The following is a 27,431-nucleotide window of genomic DNA, read 5'->3' as shown; positions in this document are numbered from 1 at the left end:
TCAGAATTAAAGAAAACAGGAAAAAGTTTCATAAAAAAACATCTCCTTGTGTATATTAACAAGGGAGGCTACTGCAGGTCTTTAGGTTAACAGAAGTCATTGCAGTGTTCTCACTCTAGAATACTGGTTTTTATTTTTTTTTATTTTTTTAAATTTTATTTTATTATGTTATGTTAGTCACCATACATCATTAGTTTTTGATGTAGTGATCCACAATTTATTGTTTTCATATAATACCCAGTGCTCCATGCAGTATGTGCCCTCCTTAATATCAATCACCAGGCTAACCCATCCCCCCACTGCCCTCCCCTCTAAAACCCTCAGTTTGCTTCTCAGAGTCCATACTCTTTCATGGTTCATCTCTCCCTCAGATTTCCCTCCCTTCATTTTTCCCTTCCTTCCCCTAATGTCCTCCAAGCTATTCCTTATGTTCCACAAATAAGTGAAACCATATGATAATTGACTTTCTCTGCTTGACTTATTTCACTTAGCATAATCTCCTCCAGTCCCATCCATGTTGATGTAAAAGTTGGGTATTCATCTTTTCTGATGGCTGAGTAATATTCCATTGTATATATGGACCACATCTTCTTTATCCATTCATCTGTTGAAGGGCATCTAGGCTCTTTCCACAGTTTGGCTATTGCGAACATTGCTGCTATGAACATTGGGATGCATAGGGCCCTTCTTTTCACATCTGTGTCTTTGGGGTAAATACCCAGTAGTGCAATTGCTGGGTCATAGGGTAGCTCTATTTTTAATTTTTTGAGGCACCTCCACACTGTTTTCCAAAGTGGCTGTACCAACTTGCATTCCCACCAACAGTGTAAAGAGGGTTCCCCTTTCTCCACAACCTCTCCAACATTTGTTGTTTCTTGCCTTGTCAATTTTTGCCATTCTAATTGGTGTAAGGTGGTATCTCAATGTGGTTTTGATTTGAATTTCCCTGATGGCTAATGATGATGAACATTTTTTCATGTGTCTGTTAGCCATTTGTATGTCTTCTTTGGAGAAGTGTCTGTTCATGTCTTCTCCCATTTATTGACTTGATTATTTGTTTTTTGGGTGTTGAGTACTGGTTTTTAAACTGTGCCCCAAAACCCAAGATTCTCACCCTCACCCCCACCCCCAAGAATGCATAAAAGTGCCAGGCACAACCCCAGACTCAACAAGACCCGCTCCTCCTCCTGTGTAGTTTATTGCCCATACTACTGAGCAAGACTTCATTTGTACTGAGGGATCCCTGGCTAAAAAGTTTTTTAAATGACACACTCAGGAAATCCCCAGAAAAGTCAGTGAGTTCCTAGGGCCACCTTAGAAGTTGAACAACATCGAAGGGAGTTCTGAAATAGTGGAGACACAATGCAAGGAAAAGATCTTTACTTCAAGCAAATTGAAAAATCCAGAGGTAGAGTATGCCTCAACAAATATTACATGAAGTCTGTTAGGAGAAGGTACATCTAGACATTTACATTTCTTTGGTTTTTGCTTTAGATTCTAACTCCCCTTAAATATACTGATACACTAGGACATTACTTACTTTAATAGAAAACATGTAGCTGCCTGAAATAAGTGCTTTATTTCCCTTTTAAACACAGCCAGGGGAAGTCTAGGCCATATCCCAGAATACCACAGCTCTGCAGGTGGCAGAATGCCTGACTTTCAAGGAGAGTTCCCTAACCTGACTGTAAACTCTCTGAGGAAAAGTCTGATCCACTGTTTGATTTTACACACAGCAGACATGTGGGCATACTTAGTCTTCAGTTAGGGGGAAATAAAGTACGTCTGAATCCCTGGCATCACAAAAACAAGAAAAATAAGTGATGATACATGCAAGGCCATTCTAACATCAGGGCCTCAGTTTTCCATCTCCTTTCTCAAGATTCAGTTTCATGCAAATCCAGAGGATGCCACTACCTTAGGGAAGACTTAACAATAACTAAGTTTGCTCATTTGGTATGGAAGAAGTAAAGTTTATCTTCTTCAGTAGGTAAGATGAAAGTATGAAAGTAAAGAACTGCATTAGACACATTTTATTCCAGAAAAAAAAAAAAAAGGATAATCCTAAAGAGAAATGTACTTTAAAGGGGGAACATTTGTTTCATTATTCTAAGAAATAATTCCTAAATCTTTATACCCTTGCAAGCTCAATACAGAAGTGTCTGTTCCTTGTCCAGATGCCAAGTCTTATGTCTTCTACAGGAGGCCTTCTCAAACTTTAATGTATACACAAATCCTCTGAGAATCTGTTAAATGCAGATTTGATTAAGTACTCTGGCATTGGTCAAGACTCTCCATTTAACAACCTCTCTAGCAATGCTGATGTTGCCAATCCCCAGACCCTACCTTAAGAAACAAGGTAAGATAGCATCCTATGGGATTCATTATCAGCCAAACCCATCTGCTCTATTCATTTTAAGACAAATAATTTTATGGGCACAAATCTGCTGAAGGAGAAACTTAAACCACCTAAGACTAACATTATGTTAGCATAAAAGATTTAAGTTCTGTCTGGTTCAACTATCAATTGGTGACGTATCACCATAATCATACCACAATGAACATACTGTAAAGTATCTTAAAGTATGGTTCTTTCAGAAACAGACAACTCTCATACAAATAAACAGAAACTATAAAATACTTTCCTTAACAACAATAAATTCAAGAAAGGGTATTCATTAGTTCTTTATTAACTGTGACTGCTAATCCCAAGCATTCTGTAAAACAGAATGTTAACTGAGGGGATACATAACGTATACACAATGATATACATTACTTACACAACAATTCTCTTAGCACTTCAATCAGGATATCATAAACTCTGAGGATTCTTATGTCTAACCTTATTCTTATTCTTATGTCTAACCAAACTACTAGAGAAAGATACAAAAATATTATATGTAGATGGATTTACTGTAACTTGGTTTTTAAAAATGAAAAATCAAGTAAAAAATAGAGAATCCTGTTCCAAATTAAGCTAAATATTCCTAAGGGCTTGCAACACCTGCAAAAATCAGAATTACTTCATAAATATTCAAGAATTAGTTCATAGATTTCACATACTGAAAGGCAAATTTAAGGATGATGAAGTAATATTTAAGCATTTTTATGAAGTGTAGATAAATTGAGTGAAAGACAAACTCTGGTATTTTGGCCATAATAATTTCACAGAACTCATTTCTACAGAAATGAAATCTTAGAAAGGTTAAAAAGCACACAATGACTGTTACTATATAGAGCTACTATTATGCTCTTACACTCCATAAATACTTAAAAGTACATGCACCACCTATGGTGATTAACATAACATAATAAAATTTTTAAAAAAATTTTTTAAAAAGTACATGCACCACATAGGTACACATGCACCTATTGTCCTAGACTGACACATGCTATTTGCATTACTTTTTTGATAAAATTTTTGTGACTAAAAAGCAATTGTATAAACTGTATAGTTACCCTTATAATAAACACATGTATATAAAGTTAGGGCACGTACTGCATGGAGCACTGGGTGTTATACGAAAACAATGAATCATGGATCACTACATCAAAAACTAATGATGTTATGTATGGTGATTAACATAACAATAAAAAAATTTTTAAAAAGAGGAAAAAACTAATGTTTTTTTTTGTACTGTATGGTGATTAACATAACATAATAAAATAAAATTTAAAAAAGAAAATAATAAATAACTAAAGTTTGCACAGAGATTGCATGTGTTATGGAAAACACTGAAATAAAACTTTCTTCAAGTCACCAATAAATTAGTAATCATGTTGGGCTTAATGTCAAAAGTTTTTATTTTTCTCTGCTCCAAACTGGAGAGGGCTATTACACAATTATTGTAAAATTAAATTAAGTAACACATTACTACTTTAAAAGGAATAAATCCCTTAAAACAAAGTTTAGGTACTTCCCACGAGAAAATTATGCTTCTAATCTGTGTTCTAACTCTGAAATCTGCCAAGAGACATCATCTATCAGTTACTTATCTCATTAACCTGGTCTTTCTTCTACACAGAATTACTCAAATATCAAAGAGTTAAAATGCAAAAATAGTATCAAATAGATAAGTGTATCCTGAAACTAGTATATGGTGGAATTAACTTAATACAATAATAAAGACAAATACATTTTTGTAAAAGATCCCAAACCTTCATAATACACCTTTGTTAGGTTTATGAGCATGATTATAACTGGCATGAGTTTTCACTTGAGAAAAGCATATGACTTATGCCCTCCATGACAGTACATTAATGGCAGCATAAAGCTTTATGTCTTTGAGTATTCTAACCATGGAATTAGCTCTGGCTACCAGAGACCTAGATCTGGCTCCATGTCTATCTCTTACAAACCAGCCCCACAGTGGGGCCACTAAAGGATTAAGTATATTAGGTATGTATAAACAAAGTATGATTTAGTTGGAATTATCTACTCTCGTATATCTGGCTTGGCTGAAACCAAGGAAAATTTGGAAATAAGAACACCCAATGACCTTTTTCTTCTATCCTTGGAAAATCACCCTTCTGGGAAGGAAAACTGAATGGGAAGGGAGGTGGGTGGGGGGATGGGGTAACTGGGTGATGGGTATTAAGGAGGGCACGTGATGTGATGAGCACTGGGTGTTATATGCAACTAATGAATCATTGAACATTCCATGCAAACCTAATGATGTATTATACGTTTGCTAATTGAGTTTAAATTAAAAAATTAAAAAAAAAAGAAAATCACCCTTCTGATGCCCAATACTATAAATGATGTTTCTGCAAATTACAGTCAAGATGTCTATTCTTAAATAACCCTTAATTTTCTTTGTTTAATAAAAGTATGCATTAAATATCTTTGCAGCACTACACAAATTAGTGTAAAACATATCTACAACAGAGAAAAAAATATATAAGAATTGTAATATATTCCTTAAATCACTCAATAAAAGTTAACAGAAACATTTTTAGCTCAAAATAAAAATAAAGTGGGTTAACCATGCTTTTAAGAGGCTTTAATATATCTACATTACAGCTTTAATTATAAATTCATACCATAACAAAGTTCCAGAGGATTACCTAAAAATTCCAAACCCTCAAAGACAGCAAAAGACAATGTTTTCCAAATGGCAGAATACCTAGACAGTGTTCTGAGGCCTGCAACATTCAACTTAGAAAAAGCCATGCTTTTAATCTTGGTTTTTAAAATGATATTTCAAATAATGAATTATGGATTTTTTTGTTTCAAAATGGAACAGTTTGAGAGCCTCAGTGTGCATGTTGAGTGAGCACGTGTACATGATGGAAGAGACCAGATGAATATACTCATAACTTAAATTATTACACAGCGGAACAGTAAAACCACAAGGGTAGTTTCATACAGCTTTAAATCATTTTTATTCTTATTCATATGCTGCTCAATTAAAATTATTTTATACTTATAATGAACCACTGGTTAAGGAAAGTAAACCTAAGACACACTGGAGTTGAAATAAAAATTAAGGAATTTAAGAATGAAAGTCTGATGAAGTCCTTAAGATAATATTAGATAGATCATTAAATTGCATTCATCTGATCAAAATACTTAGAGAACACACCTCGATAATTACAAATATCAGTTTTAAGTATTATGATGAATATATCCGATCTGGCTTCTTATTCTTCTGGAATAAATATTAATCACAATTTTTAAATTCTAAATCAAAATTCTAAATTAAACATGCACCCAGCAATTAAACCCTAAATACTTACCCAAGAGAAATCAAAATATATAAAACAAAAGACCTGTCAAAAATGTTCACAGCACTTTTAACTGCAACAGCCAAAAGCTGGAAACAACCCAAATGCCTATCAAGAGGGAAATGGGGGGTGGGGGTGCGCGGAGCAAGATGGCGGAGGAGTAAGAGACCTGGATTTCATCTGGTCCCAGGAATTCAGCTGGATAGGGATCAAACCATTCTGAACACCTACAAACTCAATAGGAGATCAAAGAAAAGAAGAGCAACAACTCTCTGAAGAGAAAAGCAACCACTTTCTGGAACGTAGGACATGTGGAGAACTGAATCCCAGGTGATATGCGGGAGGATAGACAGCGGGGGAGGGGGCCTCCATCGGCCGCTTCTGGCAAGTGATAGAGCAGCGGAGCACAAAATCGGAACTTTCAGAAGTCAGCTCCGCTGAGGGACATTGCTACACTGGCTAAGCGGGGGGTGGAACCCTCATGGGACAGTGTGGTCTCAGGACCCTCAGGGTCACAGAAAGACCAGGGGGTGCCTGAGTGCAGCAGACTCCCAGGTATCAGAGCAGGGAAGCTGGCTGCAGAAATGGAGCCAAGGCGTAGGCTCTCAGCTCAGGGTTGCCATAAACCGTGATCCACAGCACAGTCGGGCCACTGCTCTTCCCACAGGGACCCAACAAGCGACAGATCTGGGGGGACTCCCCTCCCTCCCCTGGGAGGAGCAGCGCAGGAGCGCACTGCAGGGATCTGCTGGGTTTGGAGACTCCAAACGGGGTTGGGTGCCAGAGATAGAAATGCTCAGTCATAGGCCAGGTGAGCACAGAGTGCGGCCGGAGACTGGGGAGATGGGAGTGACTGACTGCTTTTCTCTGGGGGCTCACTGAGGAGTGGGGCCATGAGGTCTCAGCTCCTCCGGGGCAGAGATTAGAGGCCGCCATTTTCACTCTCCTCCTCCAAAGCTGCATGGAAAGCTTTCAGGAAACAAAAGCTCCCGAGAGCAAACCCGAGCAGACTACTTAGCCCAGACCAGGCAAGGCGGGGCAATTCCGCCTCTGGTAAAGACATTTGGGAACCACAGCAACAGGCCCCTCCCCCAGAAGATCAACGAGAACAGCCAGCCAAGACCAAGTTTACCGATCAATGAGAATGGCAGAACTCCAGAGCAGGGGAATAATGCACATAGAATCCATTTTTTACCATAATTCTTTAGTCTTCCAAAGTTGGTTTTTTTAACTTTTTTTGGGGGGATTTTTCTTTTTCCCTTTTTCAACCAACATCTTATCAATCCCTTTTTTTAAAAAACATTTTTATTTTTCATTTTTAGAGTCATATTCTATCCCTTCACAGTAGTTACCCATATTTTTGGCATATATATATGTCATTCTCTCTTTAAAATTTTGAGATAGTTTCTTCTAACAGATCAAAATATACCCTAAATCTCTAGTGTATGGATTTGTTCTACTCTCCTGCCTGATCACATTCTCTCCCTTTTTTTCCTTTTTTTTTTTTAAATCCTCTTCTTTCTTTTCTCAAATAACTTCTTATCAATTCCTTTTATAAAATTATTTATAATTTTCATCTTTACAGTCATATTCCATCTCTTCACCATATCAACCCTTATTTTTGTACATATGTAAGTTAATCTTTCTTTAAAATTTTGGGAGGCACTTTCTTCTAACAGAACAAAATACACCCAAAATCTAGTGTGTGGCACTGATCTATGCACCAGCCTGATCATATCTGATCATATTCTGGCTTTTTTTGTTTTGTTCTGTTTTTGTTTGTTTTTATCTTTTTCTTTTACTTTTTTTCCTTTTTCTTTTGTCTTTCCTTCCCTTTCTTTTCCCCTGGCTTCAGGTCTTTTCTGATTTGTTTAGAGTATATTTTCTGGGGTGGCTGTTACCCTGTTAGCATTTTGTTCTCTCATTCACCTATTCTCCTCTGCACAAAATGACAAGACGGAAAAAATCACCTTAACAAAAAGAACAAGAAGTAGTACTGACTGCCAGGGACCTACTGAATACGGACATTAGTATGATGTCGGATCTAGAGTTCAGAATCATCACTTTAAAGATACTAGCTGGGCTTGAAAAAAGCATGGAAGTTATTAGAGAAACCCTTTCTGGAGAAGTAAAAGAACTAAAATCTAACCAAGTAGAAATCAAAAAGGCTATTAATGAGGTGCAATCAAAAATAGGGACACGAACTGCTAGGATAAATGAGGCAGAAGAGAGAATCAGTGATATAGAACACCAAATGATGGAAAATAAAGAAGCTGAGAAAAAGAGAGATAAACAACTACTGGATCACGAGGGCAGAATTTGAGAGATAAGCGATACCATAAGATGAAACAACATTAGAATAATTGGGGTCCCAGAAGAAGAAGAAAGAGAGAGAGGGGCAGAAGGTATAATGGAGCAAATTATAGCAGAGAACTAATTTGGGGAAGGAAACAGGCATCAAAATCCAGGAAGCACAAAGAACCCCTCTCAAAATCAATAAAAAGAGGTCAACACCCCGACATCTAATAGTAAAACTTATGAGTCTCAGAGACAAAGAGAAAATCCTGAAAGCAGCTCGGGAAAAGAGATACGTAACCTACAAGGGTAGAAACATTAGATTGGCAACAGACCTATACACAGAGACCTGGCAGGCCAGAAAGGACTGGCAGGATACATTCAGAGCACTAAATGAGAAAAATATGCAGCCAAGAATACTATATCCAGCTAGGCTGTCATTGAAAATAGAAGGAGAGATAAAAAACTTCCAGGACAAACAAAAACTAAAGGAATTTGCAAACACGAAAACAGCCCTACAAGAAATATTGAAAGGGGTCCTCTAAGCAAAGACAGAGCCTAAAAGCAACATAGACTAGAAAGGAACACAGACAATATACAGTAATAGTCACCTTACAGGCAATACAATGGCACTAAATTCCTATCTTTCAATAGTTACCCGGAATGTAAATGGGCTAAATGCCCCAATCAAAACACACAGGCTACCAGATTGGATTAAAAAACAAGACCAATCGATATGCTGTCTGCAAGAGACTCATTTTAGATGCAAAGACACCGCCAGATTGAAAGTGAGGGGTGGAAAACCATTTACCATGCTAAAGGACACCAAAAAAAACTAGGGTGGCAATCCTTATATCAGACAAATTAGATTTTAAACCAAACACTGTAATAAGAGATGAGGAAGGACACTATATCCTACTTAAAGGGTCTATCCAACAAGAAGATCTAACAATTGTAAATATCTATGCCCCTAACATGGGAGCAGCCAATTTTATAAGGTAATTAATAACAAAAGCAAAGAAACACATTGACAACAATACAATAAGAGTGGGGGACTTTAACACCCCCCTCACTGAAATGGACAGATCGCCTAAGCAAAAGATCAACAAGTAAAGACTTTAAATGACACACTGGACCAAAAGGACTTCACAGACATATTCAGAACATTCCATCCCAAAGCAATGGAATACACATTCTTCTCTAATGCCCATGGAACATTCTCCAGAATAGATCACATCCTAGGTCATAAATCAGGTCTCAACAGGTACCAAAAGATTGGGATCATTCCCTGCCTATTTTCAGACCACAATGCTTTGAAACTAGAACTCAATCACAAGAGGAAAGTCGGAAAGAACTCAAATACATGGAGGCTAAAGAGCATCCTACTGAAGAATGAATGGGTCAACCCGGAAATTAAAGAAAAATTAAAAAAAACTCACGGAGACCAATGAAAATGAAAACACAATTGTTCAAACTCTTTGGGATGCAGCAAAGGCAGTCCTAAGAGGCAAGTATATAGCAATACAAGCTTTTCTCAAGAAACAAGAAAGGTCTCAAGTACACAACCTAACCCTACACCTAAAGGAGCTGAAGAAAGAACAGCAAATAAAGCCAAAACCCAGCAGGAGAAGAGGAATAATAAAGATCAGAGCAGAAATCAATGAAATAGAAACCAAAAGAACAGAAGAACAGATCAACGAAACTAGGAGCTGGATTAACAAGATTGATAAACCCCTGGCCAGACTCATCAAAAAGAAAAGAGAAATGACCCAAATCAACAAAATCATGAATGAAAGAGGAGAGATCACAACCAACACCAAAGAAATCCAAACAATCATAAGAACATATTATGAGCAACTCTATGCCAGCAAATTAGATAACCTGGAAGAAATGGATGGATTCCTAGAGATGTATCAACTACCAAAACTGAACCAGGAAGAAATAGAAAACCTGCACAGACCTATAACCACTAAGGAAATTGAAGCACTAATCAATAATCTCCCAACAAACAACAGGAATAAATCTAACCAAAGAGGCAAAGAATCTGTACTTAGAAAACTATAAAATACTCATGAAAGAAATTGAGGAAGACACAAAGAAATGGAAAAATGTTCCATCCTCATGGATTGGAAGAACAAATATTGTGAAGATGTCAATGCTACCTAGAGCAATCTACACATTCAATGCAATCCCCATCAAAATACCATCCACTTTTTTCAAAGAAATGCAACAAATAATCCTAAAATTAGGGTGGAACCGGAAAAGACCCCGAATAGCCAGAGGAATGTTGAAAAAGAAAAGCAAAGCTGGCAGCATCACAATTCCGGACTTCCAGCTCTATTACAAGTTGTCATCATGAAGACAGTATGGTACTGGCACCAAAACAGACACATAAATCAATGGAACAGAATAGAGAGCCCAGAAATGGATCTTCAACTCTATGGTCAACTAATCTTTGACAAAGCAGGAAAGAATGTCCAATGGAAAAAAGACAGTCTCTTCAACAAATGGTGTTGGGAAAATTGGATAGCCACATGCAGAAGAATGAAACTGGACCATTTCCTTACACTACACACAAAAATAGACTCCAATGGTTGAAGACCTCAATGTGAGACAGGAGTCCATCAAAATCCTAAAGGAGAACACAGGCAGCAACCTCTTCGACCTCAGCCACAGCAACTTCTTCCTAGAAACATCGCCAAAGTCAAGGGAAGCAAGGGCAAAAATGAACTATTGGGACTTCATCAAGATAAAAAGCTTCTGCACAGCAAAAGAAACAGTCAACAAAACCAAAAGACAACTGACAGAATGGGAGACGATATCTGCAAATGACATATTAGATAAAGGGCTAATATCCAAAATCTATAAAGAACTTATCAAACTCAACACCTAAAGAACAAATGGTCCAATCAAGAAATGGGCAGAAGACATGAACAGACATTTTTCCAAAGAAGACATCCAAATGGCCAACAGACACATGAAAAAGTGCTCAACATCGCTCGGCATCAGGGAAATCCAAATCAAAACCTCATGAGGGGTGCCCGGGTGGCTCAGTTGGTTAAGCAACTGCCTTCGGCTCAGGTCATGATCCTGGAGTCCCAGGATCGAGTCCCGCATCGGGCTCCCTGCTTGGCAGGGAGTCTGCTTCTCTCTCTGAACCTCCCTCCTCTCATGCTCTCTATCTCATTCTCTCTCTCAAATAAATATATAAAAAACTTAAAAAAAAAAAAAAAAAACCTCATGAGATACCACCTCACACCAGTCAGAATGGCTAAAATCAACAAGTCAGGAAACGACAGATGTTGGTGGGGATGCGGTGAAAGGGGAACCCTCCTACACTGTTGGTGGGAATGCAAGCTGGTGCAACCACTCTGGAAAACAGTATGGAGGTTCCTCAAAAAGTTGAAAATAGAGCTACCATACGATCCAGCAATTGCACTACTGGGTATTTACCCCAAAGATACAAATGTAGGGATCCAAAGGGGTACATGCACCCCGATGTTTATAGCAGCAATGTCCACAATAGCCGAAGTGTGGAAAGAGCCAAGATGTCCATCAACAGATGAATGGATAAAGAAGAAGTGGTGTGTATATATATATATAAATACACACACAATGGAATATCATGCAGCCATTAAAAGGAATGAGATCTTGCCATTTGCAATGACATGGATGGAACTGGAGGATGTTATGCTGAGCGAAATAAGTGAATCAGAGAAAGACATGTATCATATGAGATCACTCATATGAGGAATTCTTAATCTCAGGAAACAAACTGAGGGTTGCTGGAGTGGGGTGTGGGGTGGGAGGGATGGGGTGGCTGGGTGATAGACATTGGGGAGGGTATGTGCTATGGTGAGCGCTGTGAATTGTGCAAGACTGTTGAATCACAGATCTGTACCTCTGAAACAAATAATGCAATATATGTTAAGAAAAAAAAAAAAGAAGATAGCAGGAGGGGAAGAATGAAGGGGGGAGATCAGAGGGGGAGACGAACCATGAGAGACGATGGACTCTGAAAAACAAACTGAGGGTTCTAGAGGGGAGGGGGGTGGGAGGATGGGTTAGCCTAGTGATGGGTATTAAAGAGGGCACGTTCTGCATGGAGCACTGGGTGTTATGCACAAACAATCAATCATGGAACACTACACTAAAAAGTAATGATGTAATGTATGGTGATTAACATAACAATAAAAATTTTTTTTAAAAAAAGAGGAAAATGGGTACACAAATTGTGATATAGGCAACGGGGGAGGACTGCCCAGCAATAAAAAGGAACCAGTGATATGTACAACAATAGGGATAATCTTTTAGATGTACACTGAGTAAAAAGCTGGACACAACAGAGTATGTAATATATGATCACATTTATACAAAAGTTTAGAAAAGGTAAAACTATGCTGTGGTGAAAAAGAATCAGAAAAAATGGTTGTCTTGGGAGAGGGGCTTGACTATGAAGGGGCATGAGAAAACCTTCTGGAGTAATGGCAATGTTTTATATCTTAATAGTGGTATGGGCTACATGGCTTTATGCATGTCAAAATTCATCATATTATATACTTAAGATGTGTGCATTGCACCCCATGTAAGCTTTACCTCTAAAAAAAATTCAATAGCTGATGTATTTATCTAAAAGTACACAACCAAGAATTCAAAACATCAAGTCATAACAAATTTTCTATTTTTGTCCTAATACTATAACACACTTATATTTATATAACATTTAATACACATTTGATTACAATTGTTAAGTAGTAAAATACGAAAGAGATGGCAAAAATATAAAGTATGGGTGAGAGAAAGTCTAACATATGTCCAACTTGAAGGAACAGACAGAATAAAGAAGAGAAAATAATGAAAGAGAAAAAGCTAAAATTTTCCAGAAGTGATGAAATATAAGAATCCAGATCTCCCAGAAGCTACAGAGAAAGGAAAGGAGCCAGCTAGAAAGAAAAGATCACCCACAATAGAATGACAGAATTTAGAGAAGCCCAGTGAAAGCCAGAAGACCATTGTATATCTTCAAGGTACTCAGAGAAAAGTAACTGTAACCCAGAAGTAGGTGCCCAACAAGATTATATTTTAGGAACAAAAATAAGATAAAGACATCTGTAAATAAGTAAGTAAAGTGAGTTTACCACCAAGAGACCTGCACTTAATGAAAGCCTGAAGGACCATTCCTTTTAATACTACAACCTGACCTCTGTCTATGTCCTCCCTATCACCTACTCATGAGCAGACCTAATCTCCCTTTCTTGGCTCGACTTTATTTTTTTCCATAACATCCCAGCATCTCCTAAATTGTATAATTTATTTTTGCATTATTTAAATTGCCAATCTCCCCCACAAGATTGGAAGCTTCACAAAGGCAGCATACTCTTTGTATGGTTTATTTACTACCATTTGCTAAGCACTGAGAAAAGCACTTCACATCTCTTAGGCATTCAACAAAGATTTGTTGAATGGATGCATGAATAAATAAGTGAATGATATACTTCAAGAAGAAGGAAAATAATTGCTATGATTTGAATGTTTGTGTCCTTCCAAAATTCATATACTGAAATCCTGGCTGCCACGGTGAGGCTACTAGGAGGTGGGGCACTGAAAGATGGCAGAGCCCTCATGAATGGGATTGATGCCCTTCTAGAGAGACCCAAGAAGCTCCCTTGCCCCTTCTGCCATATGAGGTTATAGCACAAAGATGGCCGTCTAGGAAGCACGCCCTCAACAGACACCAAATCTGCCTGGCTTTTGATGTTGGACTTCCCAGCCTCAAGAACTGTGATAAACAAATTTCTGTTGTTTATAAGCCACCCAGTTTATGGTATGTTGTTAGAGTAGCCCAAACAGACTTAAGACAATAATCCAAGAAGGACAATCAGGCATGAAAGAAGGAAGCAAATAAAATGGCAAAACTGCATGTAAATCAAATAATAACATGTTACTAGAATGTCAGTTTGGGTTTTGAAATCTGGCTGTATGTTATTTATAGGAGATACACCTAAAGCATAAGGAAATGGAAAAGTTTAAAGTAAAAGGATGGGGGGGGAGAGATATGCCAAGCAGGCACCGGTACAAACAATGTAGCTATATTAACATCAAGCAAAGTAATACCTTTTAAGACAAAGGTATTAATAGAGATAGAATCTCTATATGATAAATGCTGAAAGTTTAACTTACCAGATATAGAGATATAGTAATTCTAAATTTGCATGTACCAAAAAAGAATAGCCTCAAATATATTTAAAGCAAAAGCATACCAACAAGGAGAAAGCAACAAACCATACCTCATAATGAGATATTTCAATACATTTCTTTCAACTACCAGTAAGAAACAGAAGACCCAAATTGTACATTAAAAAGTATGATTGCCTAGCTTTCATAGAATTCTGTTCCCAACAATTAGGGGGGAAACATTATTTTCATTTAAATTTTAGTTAACATACAGTGCAATATTGGTTTCTGGAGTAGAATTCAGTGATTCACCACTTACATACAACAGCCAGTGCTCATCACAAGTGCCCTCTTTAATACCCATCCCCATCTAGCCCATCCCCTACCCACCTCCCTCCATCAGCCCTCAGTTTGTTCTCTATTGCTAAGAGTCTCTTATGGTTTGTTTCCTTCTCTCCTTTTTTGATTTTCCCCCTTCCCATATGTTCAGCTGTTTTCTTTCTTAAATTCCACATTATGAGTGAGATTATATGGTATTTGTCTTTCTCTAACTTATTTCACTTAGCATTATACTCTCCAACTCCATCCATGTCGTTGCAAATAGCAAGATCTCACTTTTTGATGGCTGAGTAATATTCCATAGTATATATATACCACCTCTTCTTTATCTATTCATCAATCGATGGACATTTGGGCTCTCTCCATAGTTTGGCTATTGTTGATAATGCCGCTATAAACATTGGGGTGCATGTACCCCTTTGAATCTGTATTTTTGTATCCTTTGGGTAAATATCTAGTGGTGCCATTTGCTGGATTGTAGGGTAGTTCTATTTTTAACTTTTTGTGGAACCTCCATATTGTTCGCCAAAGTGGCTATACCTGAGGGAAACATTTTCAAATGTATATAAATATTTATAAAACCTGGTCATACACAAAACCATAAACTAAGTTACAACAAATTTCAAGAAATAATATCAAATAGAATATGCTCTCTGAATATAATACAATTAAGTTAGGAGTCAATAAAAGTAAACAAAATTTGGAAATTAAAAAAGAAAAAATACTTCTAAGTAGCTTATGAATCAAACAAGAAATCTAAATAGAAACAAAAATACTTAATAATGAATAATAAAAAATATTACTTTCAAAACTTGTGGGATACAGCAAAAATGGTACATAGAGGAAAAACTTATACCCAAAATGTTGATAACAGAAAAGAACAAAACATGACCTAAGTGTCCAACTAAACAAGTTACGGAACAATATAAACACAAAGAAAGGAGAAAACAGAGATAAGATGAAAAATCAGTGACAGAGAAATAAACATTAAATAAATAGATCGGGGAAAAAAGGCAAAGTTGGTTTTGTGAAAAAACTACTTGTTGAATGAATGAACTGAATAAATTAAATTAAATCTGATAGGCAATAATTTTCTCCATGTGTCACCTAAATCCCAGCAAAGGTCCAGTCCTCCTGCCTTCTCCTCCGGAGAGAAGGCTGGCTCTCTGGAGTAACAGCAGATACTGACATTCACACTTCGTCCAATGCAAAAGTGGTTCCCCAGACCCCTGCTACCCACCTCCCCACCCCATACCAAAATACTGTCCTTCTTCAATTCCTGAGGCCTCAAATAACTCAAGAAAGGATTTCCTTAATCTCTTCCCAACCACACAGGAGGCCGTTGCACCAACCTGAAACAGGTGGTTCTCCCCTCTATGGGGAAAACTCTTTATATGCTGGCTTGTCCTAGGATCTTTTGTGGCTTATCTTGCTCCCCGTCCACCTATACGCAGCAACTAACAAAGTATCACAAATAGTTTTTAACTGACCTTCATCAATAAATCAAACTCCGTGCCCTCTGAAATTGCATCTTGTTCAATATATATTCAAGATCCAAACTTAGCCTATCTAAACCAATTTTCCTAATTACCTCACATATTTCTCTCTGATTATTTCATATTTAGATCTTCCCTAAATGTAATGCTTTTGCACACCACTCCCGAATAGGTTCTTTCCCAAAAGTATGTCCTTAAACAGCTGTGAAATCTTGCCTGGTCCTCATAATAACCACACATAAGTCCAGACCCCCTTCTCGCGATACAGGAGTAATCTTTATTTCAGGAGGTTTTGCATGCCCTCTGGCCTACTATTCAAAACAAACTTCTAAGACTCTTACCATCAAACATTAAGCCTCTCACTTAATCTATAAAGAAATTAGATGTCTTGATATTGGTCACACTCTTCCATTCAATGTTTTCCTTTTGGCAACACTTCTTTACTGCCCTCCCATCCTCTTGGGTCATCTGGCGCCAGATCACACTCTTTCATTTTTGACTAAACAATTCATTTTCTCTAACTCCAAATCACTTTGCTAAAAGCTCTACATAAGTAACACATATACTATGCTTTAGCTGTAACTTTGCTTTTTCCACCAGAGACCATCTTAAACTCAGGCATCACCATCTAGGAAACATGTTCAAGGGAGGAGGGAATCAAGATTATCTGGCAGTTTCCCTTCATATAGGCACATATATCACAGTACTTCAATGACAGAGATAGCACAACATGCTACCAGCATACTCACTAATAGGCTATGAACTTCACTACCTGGGCAGATTAAAAAAACACCCAAATAAATGAACTAAGACCTTGCTAATTAAATAGACAGCAACAAAGTCTCTTTAATAAGAGCAGGCAACCTTTTTCAATTTAGTTGTCCAATTTGGCTCTTTCCAGGAACACCTGGCCATGGTCTGGACCTCTGGTCTTTCTTTCATTTCCATACATTTACCTTCTCTGGATAAAATTACACTTTTTCTTTTAAATACCAGAGCTCCACTGGCCTTTGAACTGAGTCTTAAAGCAGTGGGGAATAATAGAGAAAGGACTAGAAGGTAACTGGGACAATCTGGAGTCTATTCTTGCCTATGAAACACCATGACAATTGGGATGGGTCCTTTAACCTGGATTTAAACTTGACCCTGGAGTAAACTTGACCCTCTCCAGATTGAATATTTGACATTGACTTTAATAATACAGTAATAAGTTACTTTATTTGATATGAGATTTTTAAAGTCCAGCAATATCTATTTGACTATACAATTATGAGTATACCCCCCAAAATATAAATCATTAAAAATCATAAATACACAACTACTAAAGATAAGCATATTAAAAAACAAAAGGGAAAGAAAAAATGCCCACATACTTTTTTCCTTTTATTCCTCAATACCTTAAAATTTTATTAGAAAGTAAAGAGAAATCAAGGAATCACAAAGAGTAGGAAAGGAGCTAAGTATATTCTAGGATATAAAATATAATCCAAACTAATTAAGATAATACTATATCCTGGCAATCTTAATGCCATTCAAATTAACCTCAGGAATGTTTTCAGACTCCCAACACTCAAAAGCCTGTGTTTAATGCAAACAGTCACCAGGATAGGCTCCATTCATACATATTTCAAAATATTCTCCTCATTGTTCCTAAGTACAGTCAGTGCAAATAAAAGCAGACAAATGTCCAGGGAGAACGCTGGCTGTGGACTTACTGCCTCTATGGCCTTTTTTACTTTGCTAAATTGTGTGCACAGTTGAATCTGATCAACTGTCATGCCCCACCAGGGATTACAAACTGCCAAAACCAGAGTTTGCTTTCAACAGCAAAGTGTAATTTTAATGTTACACATTTTGTTTTTCCAGTACCTCAAAATGGAACATGTATCACCAAGTGCTCCACCTTTCTAGATTGTCTCACACATTTAGGCTACCTGGCTGGCCCCCCAGAAGCATGAGTTTGAAACCACTGTCCTACAGAAACTCTGTAGTACAACCAAGCTTCTCTACCTACAGGCTTCTAAATCTAAGACTTTCTCTTTCTCTCCTTCTAGTCCTACCCCTTCATCCAAGACCCAGCTTAAATTCTACTCTTCCATAAAGCCTACAATGAAAAACTTAGCAAGTTTAGAGTGATTTCCCCATCCTACCAATTCCCATGGCCCTCACTGATTGCTTCACTCTTCTAGCAATGCTAAATTTATTGTTTAATTCCCCTGGACGAAATATAATGGTCAGCGCCTAGGTGCTATTTACTCTATTTACTCCCTAAAACCTGCATATAAAGGGCACTTAATAAATGTTTGCTGGTGATAATGCTGAAGTCAAAGGTAAAATAGGAATTGGAAAGAAAAACTAAGGATCCCATGAGGCCATGGCCTCTGGTGGAAACATCACTCAAAGTCTGTATACTCAAGGTGACTTGCTGGTGTGAGTTCCACATAACCTCAGGCTACACAAATCAACAGAGCAATGAAAATGGAGCACTGCCTATCCCTTGAGCAAATGACCCAAAATGACCACTGAAGAGACGGCAATGCTTGCAAAATGAAAATGCTCTCAACACAGGGGGGAAAAACACATAATCACAAGCTTCATAAAGTAAGCTTGCAAGGCAATCCCCATTTCTATTTTATCACTTGTCCCTTCTGGTAAAATCACACAACCAAAATAAACAGGTGCTAGAAAATGGGTAGAAATTCTTATAGTGGTGAGGGTCCATTCTTTTTCCTAGAAAAAAAGACATGATCTAGAAGTGCATTTGTAAAACAGGCCATTTTACCTGCGTGGTCAAGTTTTCTCTAGATGGGCACGCCCCCTTGTGGGCACTTCCTGACTCATCTCTATAAAATGGTTGGTTGAGATTGCGGGCTGTTTCTAAAATATTATTTCCCCACAATCATTTCCCTCACCTACTTATATAATATCTTCAGATCTCTACAATATTGAGGAAGTACAGTTATATTATTAGTAATATTTCAGATATCCTCTCTTTTTTCGTTACATCCCCAGAAACAAGCTTACTGGTAAACAGCAAAGCACTGTTTTAGACTAATGTATGCTTGAAGCACTTAAATAATAGATTCAAACTCATCCTGAAAGACCATAAACCTTACAATTGAAGAAAATAACATATAGGTTTTTCTCTCTCAAAATTAATATCAGAATCATCTTTTGTAGATGTTTAAGTTAGCAATGTTAGCTGAGTAAAGGCATTGTTTCTAGGCACTGTGATAAAGATAAAGAAACAAAATGCCCATGGCTCCATGAGCTTACACAATATTATAAAGTAACCATACATACCAATCTCAAAATGGCAAATGTGTAGATAATTCAACAAGTATTTATGGAATACCCATTATATGCACTAAGTAGAAGAAAGAATTTTGTTCTGATCTGGGTGGCATTTAAGCTGGTCGTTGGATTAGAGCTGGACTTGGATTAGAATTTCCCTTAAGGTCAGGAACACGAGAGGGATGCCCACTCTCACCACTTTTGTTCAACATAGTACTACAAGTCCTAGCAACAGCAATCAGACAACAAAAAGAAATAAAAGGCATTCAAATTGGCAAAGAAGAAGTCAAACTCTCTCTTCACAGATGACATGATACTTTATGTGGAAAATCCAAAAGACTCCACCCCCAAATTACTAGAACTCATACAGCAATTCAGCAACGTAGCAGGATATAAAATCAACCCAAAAGACTCCACCCCAAATTACTAGAACTCATACAGCAATTCAGCAACGTGGCAGGACACAAAATCAATGCACAGAAATCAGTTGCATTTCTATACACTAACAATGTGACTGAAGAAAGAGAAATTAAGGAATCCATTCCATTTACAATAGCACCAAAAACCATAAGATACCTAGGAATAAACCTAACCAAAGAGGTAAAGGATCTATACTCTAGAAACTACAGAACACTTATGAAAGAAATTGAGGAAGACACAAAGATGGCAAAACATTCCATGCTCATGGATTGGAAGAATAAATATAGTGAAAATGTCTATGCTGCCCAGAGCAATCTACGCATTCAATGCAATCCCTATCAAAATACCATTGATATTTTTCACAGAGATGGAACAAACAATCCTAAAATTTGTATGGAACCAGAAAAGACCCCAAATTGCCAGGGGATTGTTGAAAAAGAAAACTAAAGCTGGGGGTATCACAATGTCTGACTTCAAGCTATATGACAAAGCTGTGATAATCAAGTCAGCATGATATTGGCACAAAAACAGACATACAGATCAATGGAACAGAACAGAGACCCCAGAAATGGTCAACTGATCTTCGACAAATAGGAAAGAATATCCAATGGAAAAAAGTCTCTTCAATAAATGGTGCTGGGAAAATAGGACAGCCACATGCAGAAGAATGAAACTGGACCATTCTCTTACACCATACACAAAGATAAACTCAAAATGGATGAAAGACCTAAATGTGAGACAGGAATCCATCAAAATCCTAGAGGAGAACACAGGCAGCAACCTCTTCGACACTGGCCACAGCGATCTCTTTCAAGACATGTCTATAAAGGCAAGGGAAACAAAAGCAAAAATGAACTTTTGGGACTTCATCAAGATAAAAAGCTTTTGCACAACAAAGGAAAGAGTCAACAAAACTAAGAGGCAACCCATGGAATGGGAGAAGATATTTGCAAATGACATTACAGATAAAGGGCTGGCATCCAACATCTATAAAGAACTTCTCAAACCCAACACCCAAAAAATAAATAATCCAGTCAATAAATGGGCAGAAGACATGAACAGACACTTCTCTAAAGAAGACATACAAATGGCTAACAGACACTTGAAAAAATGTTCAACGTCACTAGCCATCAGGGAAATACAAATCAAAACCACAATGAGATACCACCTTACACCAATTAGAATGGCAAAAACTAACAAGACAGGAAACAATAAGTGTTGGTGAGAATGTAGAGAAAGGAGAACCCTCCTACACTGTTGTTGGGAATACAAGCTGGCACAGCCACTCTGGAAAACAGTATGGAGGTTCCTCAAGACATTAAAAATAGAGCTATCCTACAACCCAGCAAATGCACTACTAGGTATTTACCCCAAAGATACAGAAGTAGTGAAAAGAAGGGACACCTGAACCCCAATGTTCATAGCAGCAATGTCCACAATAGCCAAACCGTGGAAGGAGCCAAGATGCCCTTCAACAGATAAATGGATAAAGAAGATGTGGTTCATATATACAATGGAATATTACTCAGCCATCAGAAAGGATGAATACTCACCATTTGCATCGACACGGATGGAAATGGAGGGGATTATGCTAAGTGAAATAAGTCAAGCAGAGAAAGACAATTATCATATGGTTTTACTCATATGTAGAACATAAGAATAGCGTGGAGGACCACAGGGGAAGGGAGGGAAAACTGAATGGGAAGAAATCAGAGAGAGAGACAAACCATGAGAGACTCTGGACTCCAGGAAACAAACTGAGGGTTAAAGAAGGAAGGGGGGGTAGGGGGATAGGGTAACCAGGTGATGGGTATTAAGGAGGGCACATGTGGTGATGAGCACTGGGTGTTACATGCAACTAATGAATCGTTGAACACTACATCAAAAACTAATGATGTACTATATGCTGGCTAATAGAACATAACAATAAAAAAAATAATAATAATTAAAATTCACTGTAATCCTACAAAAAAAAGAATTTCAGTAGGCAGAGAAGTGGATGGTATTCCATTATTATTACTTACTACATATGAAGGAAAAGAGACATAAGCAAAAACACAGAAGTGAGAACTTCCAGTAAATTCATGAAAAATCAAATGTATTTGGCAAGAGAAAAAGATAATTCTCAAAGGAAAGTAATAGAAAAGTAGGTTGGGTTCAAGTTTCAAGAGGATTTGTAAAGTTAGGCTAATAAGTTGGGTTTTAACCTACAAATAGTAAAGATTCTGTTAAAGTTTCTCCCAGAATAAGACCAATGCAAGTATTTTTAAGGAAATGCATCCTGGGACAATATATACAGGTTTAAGGAGGAACTGAGGAAGGCTAGAAGCAGGGAAGCCAGTTATGCAGATACTGCAACTGTCCAGCCATCGAGGATGAAAATTTATAGACTTGATGGTGGTAATAATACCAAAAAACAAATCAACAAAACAAGCAAAAAACAAAAACAAAAAAATATATTCATTAAACAAATGTTTATTGAGCACTTATTATATGCAAAGCTGAGAAACCATGGTAATTAAAACAGATATCTGTGGACAATGACAATGACCTGGAGACAAACTCTGAAGCACAGAGAAGGGAGTAAGGAGCTCTAGTCCACCTGGAGGCAAGCTAAATGAGTGACAGTGCACATGAAGTTATTAACTGGACACAATTACATAATTCCTAACTCATCTAGAATGTTCTGTGTGCATTTAAACAGTGTTTACTAAGCAGGTGTTTTTCTAGGTCCACTCTGACATAATTATGCATAACAAAGCAATAATTTTCAAATGCTGGCCCATTAACTTACCCATCGCCACAGATTTTGATTCAGTATATTGAGAGTAGAGCCTAAGAATCTACAGTTGTAAAATTCCCTGGATGAATCTAATGGTCTGCCAGGTTTAGGATATACTAGAGAAAATAATCTTTTAATGAGAGGATCCAGAAAAGGAATTTGGACAAACTCCACATTGCTACTGAAAATAGATCAGAGAATTATCAAGCTGGAAAGAAACCATGGTAATCACCTGGCCCAGCATGCTGACTTTACTGCTGAAAAAACTAAAGTCTAGAGAGGCTCCAGGTTTGCCCAAGGTCTCTGGACTAGTCAATGGCAAACTTAGACTAGAACTCATGGTCCACTGTGCCCCATCTCTTAGCTTGCCCTTCTCCCTCAATTCTTCAAGTAATCCCACCCTCAGGTCTTGAATTCTAAATGGTTCCTGGTATCTTTCTATTTATCAAAATCTTTGAGACTGATTAGAGAAAAGGTAGCCCAATCAAGACTTTAAAAACTCAAAGATAGTTCTCCTTCAACCTAATTAAGCACTGGTTCTTGTCTTCTGACCCTAAAACACCCCTGTTAATTACTCTGTGTGCATACACACATGTATACACACACTTGTCTTTTCACATATTGGTTTATTCTGCTGGTCTTACTAGCTGTACATGTGTCAGCATCACTACGTCTATAATGGGCCAACTCAGGTCCTTAGTGCCTGGTGATATCAAATGAGGACATATTTAAAAGATTTGACTTAGAATCTGATGCTCTCAACACCATGGTCTGAGTCAGTTCCTAGATGGGAAGGCTTCTATCTGTAGTCCCCATCAAATTCCATTTACTGGAGGTTTTTCCTTTTAGAAAAGCTACATTATGGTGATTTCTACATTATATACAAGATCACCTGGGACTGTTCCAGTGATAATGAAGGAATGCTCTTTTTTTCTCCACTAATTCTGTTAAACACTAAAATTAAATGGAAACTGTTGAATACTAAAAACTGAGGGAGAATTTATGAGGCTGACAATATCTAATGCCAGCTTACAAGTCCCCTAAAAAACCACGCGTTACTTTCATTACAAAATAAAAGCAGCTGTTAAGATTTGTTAACAATGACTTCTTGCTTCAGTCTTATCTCACTTACAACTTAAGACTCAGTATAGATTTAAGGCATAGTTTGGCATGGGTTCAAGGAAGACTTGGGAAGAAACCCAACCCACTAGCTATTGAATCTTTATGAGAACTGAGAAGCTTTTCCTGACACAGGAAAACAAATACTGCAATTGTCCAGCTATCAAGGGCTGAAAGTTCTGAATTTAAACAATTGATGGATTGACACAAAGTACAAGAAACCACAGACATTTAAAGAATTCCTATCAAGTTATACTGCAAAGGAATGATGATCACCAGGCTCCATAACCTACATAAATGCATGAGGTGATAGTAATTAATTAAATGTAATATATTTTTTAGAGGGAGGGGAGAGGGGCAAAGGGGGAGGGAGACAGAGAATCTTAAGCATGTTTCACGCCCAGTGCAGAGCCAACATGGGGCTCAGTCTCACAACCCTGAGATTGTGACCTGAGCTGAAATCAAAAGTCGATGTTTAACCAACTGAGCCACCCAAGTGCCCCAAATGTGATGTTTAATTAAGTTACTGATGTGTCTGATTTATATGTAAATTCTATAGGCTTATTCAGTAATCAAGATAGGCAATGCAAATGTAATTTTTAATATATTACTTACAACTCGAAGTAATCACTTAACAGAACGAATTTTCAGTTTTATGAAAAGCTTAAATATATAAACTACATTTCTTCATGTAAAGAGAATTCAAAGAAGTTTCTTCTGTTTACTTATATCTATGCATTAACCATCTTCTTGAGAAACACAACAAAATTCCAGATCAAGCAAATTTCTATAAAAGACTAATTACTCCTTTCCCTGTACACATTATAGACAGACATGTAGACAAGTACAAATAGAACAATCTGAGGAAAACGTGTTTTTTGTGCATTTATTTTCTTTGATCTTAACCTACCTCTCACCCAAAAAATAGTGATTTAGTATGATACAGTTAAGCGTTTACATAATAATTTCAAGATGGTGGATAAAAGAGAAAAATGTTACCCACAATATACTTCAAAAGAATAGAATATATTTATATGAAGCACACAAAGCAAGGCCCAACATTTCCTTTCTGAAACATGTGGCCAATTTGATGTCCCTATGTGGTGGCTAAAGAACACAAAATTAAAAGTTGTAGCATCTCTTTAGAGTGGTTTTGAACACACAACATTTATAAAGCATTGCAAAATTTTCTCAACTTGTTCATTAGAAATTGAAGAATTGAAGATATTCACAAATGCACATTTACAAATGGTAAAAGGTCTAATTATCTTTCATTCCACTATCCTATGCAAGTACCATTTTACCTAAAACCAATGAAATTAATTGAAAGCTTAAATTACTCTGTAAAAGTGGTGGGAGGAGGAAAAAAATTCTATGTACATTCAATTGTAAAATCTGTATTAAAGAAAAAGACATGGAAACTATTCCAACAATATGCTTGTGAAAAAGGAAGAGGGGAAAAAAAGGCTTGAAACATCAAATATATTGAGATCAAACAATACCCACAACTTCTTTTAATACTCTAAGAATAGGGCGCCTGGGTGGCTCAGTCGTTAAGCGTCTGCCTTCGGCTCAGGTCATGATCCCAGGGTCCTGGGATCGAGTCCCACATCGGACTCCCTGCTCTGCGGGAAGCCTGCTTCTCCCTCTCCCACTCCCCCTGCTTGTGTTCCTGCTCTCGCTATGTCTCTGTCAAAAAAATAAATAAAATCTTTAAAAAAAAAAAAATACTCTAAGAATAAAAGAGTCCCTTCTGGTAATATCCAGGGCTAAATGTTTGAAACTGATATTTATGAAATCTAGATTATGGTGTACAATGAGTCTGTTTGTTTTCCCAATGTGAGCATCTCCTCTTTGTAGCAACTCGGTCAGTCCTATGGCACAAGTCAAGAACAGCAATTGGCCAATGAGCTAACCACTTCATTCCAAATGAGAGGTTTCCTTTCTTAAATATGATAAAGATTAATACTAATATAACTACCTTTCTCTTTGTATCAAAACAAAGCAAAAAATAAATTTAAAACATGTCATCACTTCATCACACATACCACAAGAATTACTGAGACATATTCTAATAATGGGAGTTCATGACAATACTGTCAGGGGAGATCCAGATGCCAGTGCAGGAATTAGAAAGGACAGAAAAGCATGCTAAAAGGTACCACGCATATGTGATCGGCAAAACTCATACTGAAGGAACCTCCACGGGACAAACAGTTCAGGTTCTCTTACAGAAACACAGTCCTCACTTTGCCTCGTTCCAATATTTACCAATTTCAGTTACCACAGTTAAAATAGTACCAGTCACTCAACAACATGGTTCAAATTTCAGTTACCATAGTATATTAACTATGAATAAGTTGCATGCAGTACAGATTTCATTGCTAGCTCTTCAGTTCACAGGTCACTGTAAACATCAGAGGTCATCGTGATCAGTAACCAATCATGTCACTTCCTTCAAAGTCTGTCAGTGATGGGTCACCGTGCACAGACAGCAAAGTGTATAGCTGTGCTGCCTCCTTGTCTCCTAGTGATAAATCCATATGACATTTTACCAGAAAATGATAATCAAAAGAGGGAACTGGCCAACAATGATGCAAGTGAAGCAAAGAAACAAATAGTGATAATGTTGGAAGTAAAATTCTAATCAAAAATAAATGAAGTTATAAAGAAACTGCTGACAGTGGGAATGTTTGACACTGACACCATTCAAGATACTTTAGATCTACAGTCAGAGGAACTTAGTGAAGACAAATTTATTAACATAAATAAGTAATGTGGCTGTGATAAAAAGGACAAAGATGTCCCAGAAGAAGTGATGTTGGCAAAAAAAAAAAAACCTGACAGTAAAGTGACTCTAAGAGAAAGACAAATACATATGATTTCACTTCTGTGTGGAATATTAAAAACAAAACAAGTGAATAACAACAACAAAACAAAAACAGACTCATAAATACAGAGAACAAACTAGTAGTTGCCAGATGGAAGGGGGCGGTGGAAGGTGAGCAAAACAGGTGAAAGGGATTAAGAGGTACAAACTTCCAGTTATAAAATAAGTAAGTAACGGAAATGAAAAGTACAGCACAGGAAACATAATCAACAATATTGTAATAATGTTGTATGATGACAGTTGGTGACTATACTTATCATGGTGAACACTGAGTAATGCACAGAACTGTCAAGGCATTATGTTGTACAACCTGAAACTAATATAATATTGTATGTCAGCTATACCTCAATAAATCAAGAAGTAAACTGAACCTGAAGGAGAAAGAATGAAGGGAGGGAAGCAGGAAGGAAAAAAAAAAAAAAAAAAACTCTGGGACATATTTCACAACATGGAAAGAGCAAAGGATAAAATGTTGAAAGCTGATCCAAAATTAAAAAGGAGCTTGACAATTCACTTTGACATAAAAAGATGCTCACTCCATATCTTAAGTTACATAACAAGAAAGCAAGTGTTGTTCAAACTACTCTGGATACGTTTTTTTTTAACACAAATAAAACACTTTAATTCTTACTGCCTCTAATGTTTCAAATTAGCATACTAATATTAGTTTTACTTAACTTTTAATCATTTCTCTATACATTACAGCATAAGAGTTACCATACTATACATACAGTAAAAGAGTTTTTAATGTTCTGACAAAAATGTTTGAAGGTCAAGGAACAAGTGTAATTTTTTGTCATTAAGATCCCTTCACACAGTTCCAGCTTGCACATTTTTATGGTCCAGCACTATCATGCAAAGTATGGACTGTCTATATACCATAAGGGAAAGAAGT

General features: G+C 37.1%; 1 protein-coding gene across 11 annotated transcripts in view; it reads right to left on the bottom strand.

Moving 5' to 3' along the window:
- Nucleotides 1–27,431, bottom strand: part of TASP1 (taspase 1) — a 303,482-nt gene that overhangs the window by 168,736 nt on the left and 107,315 nt on the right. The gene's annotated exons all lie outside the window — the stretch shown is intronic.

The sequence above is a fragment of the Mirounga angustirostris genome, unplaced genomic scaffold, assembly GCF_029215605.1.
Source record: "Mirounga angustirostris isolate CCGP_5_RB_7025 unplaced genomic scaffold, mMirAng1.0.hap1 SCAF_10, whole genome shotgun sequence".
NCBI lineage: Eukaryota > Metazoa > Chordata > Mammalia > Carnivora > Phocidae > Mirounga > Mirounga angustirostris.
The sequence above is the reverse complement of the archived record's forward strand: the minus strand, read 5'-3'. Positions and strand labels throughout refer to the sequence as shown.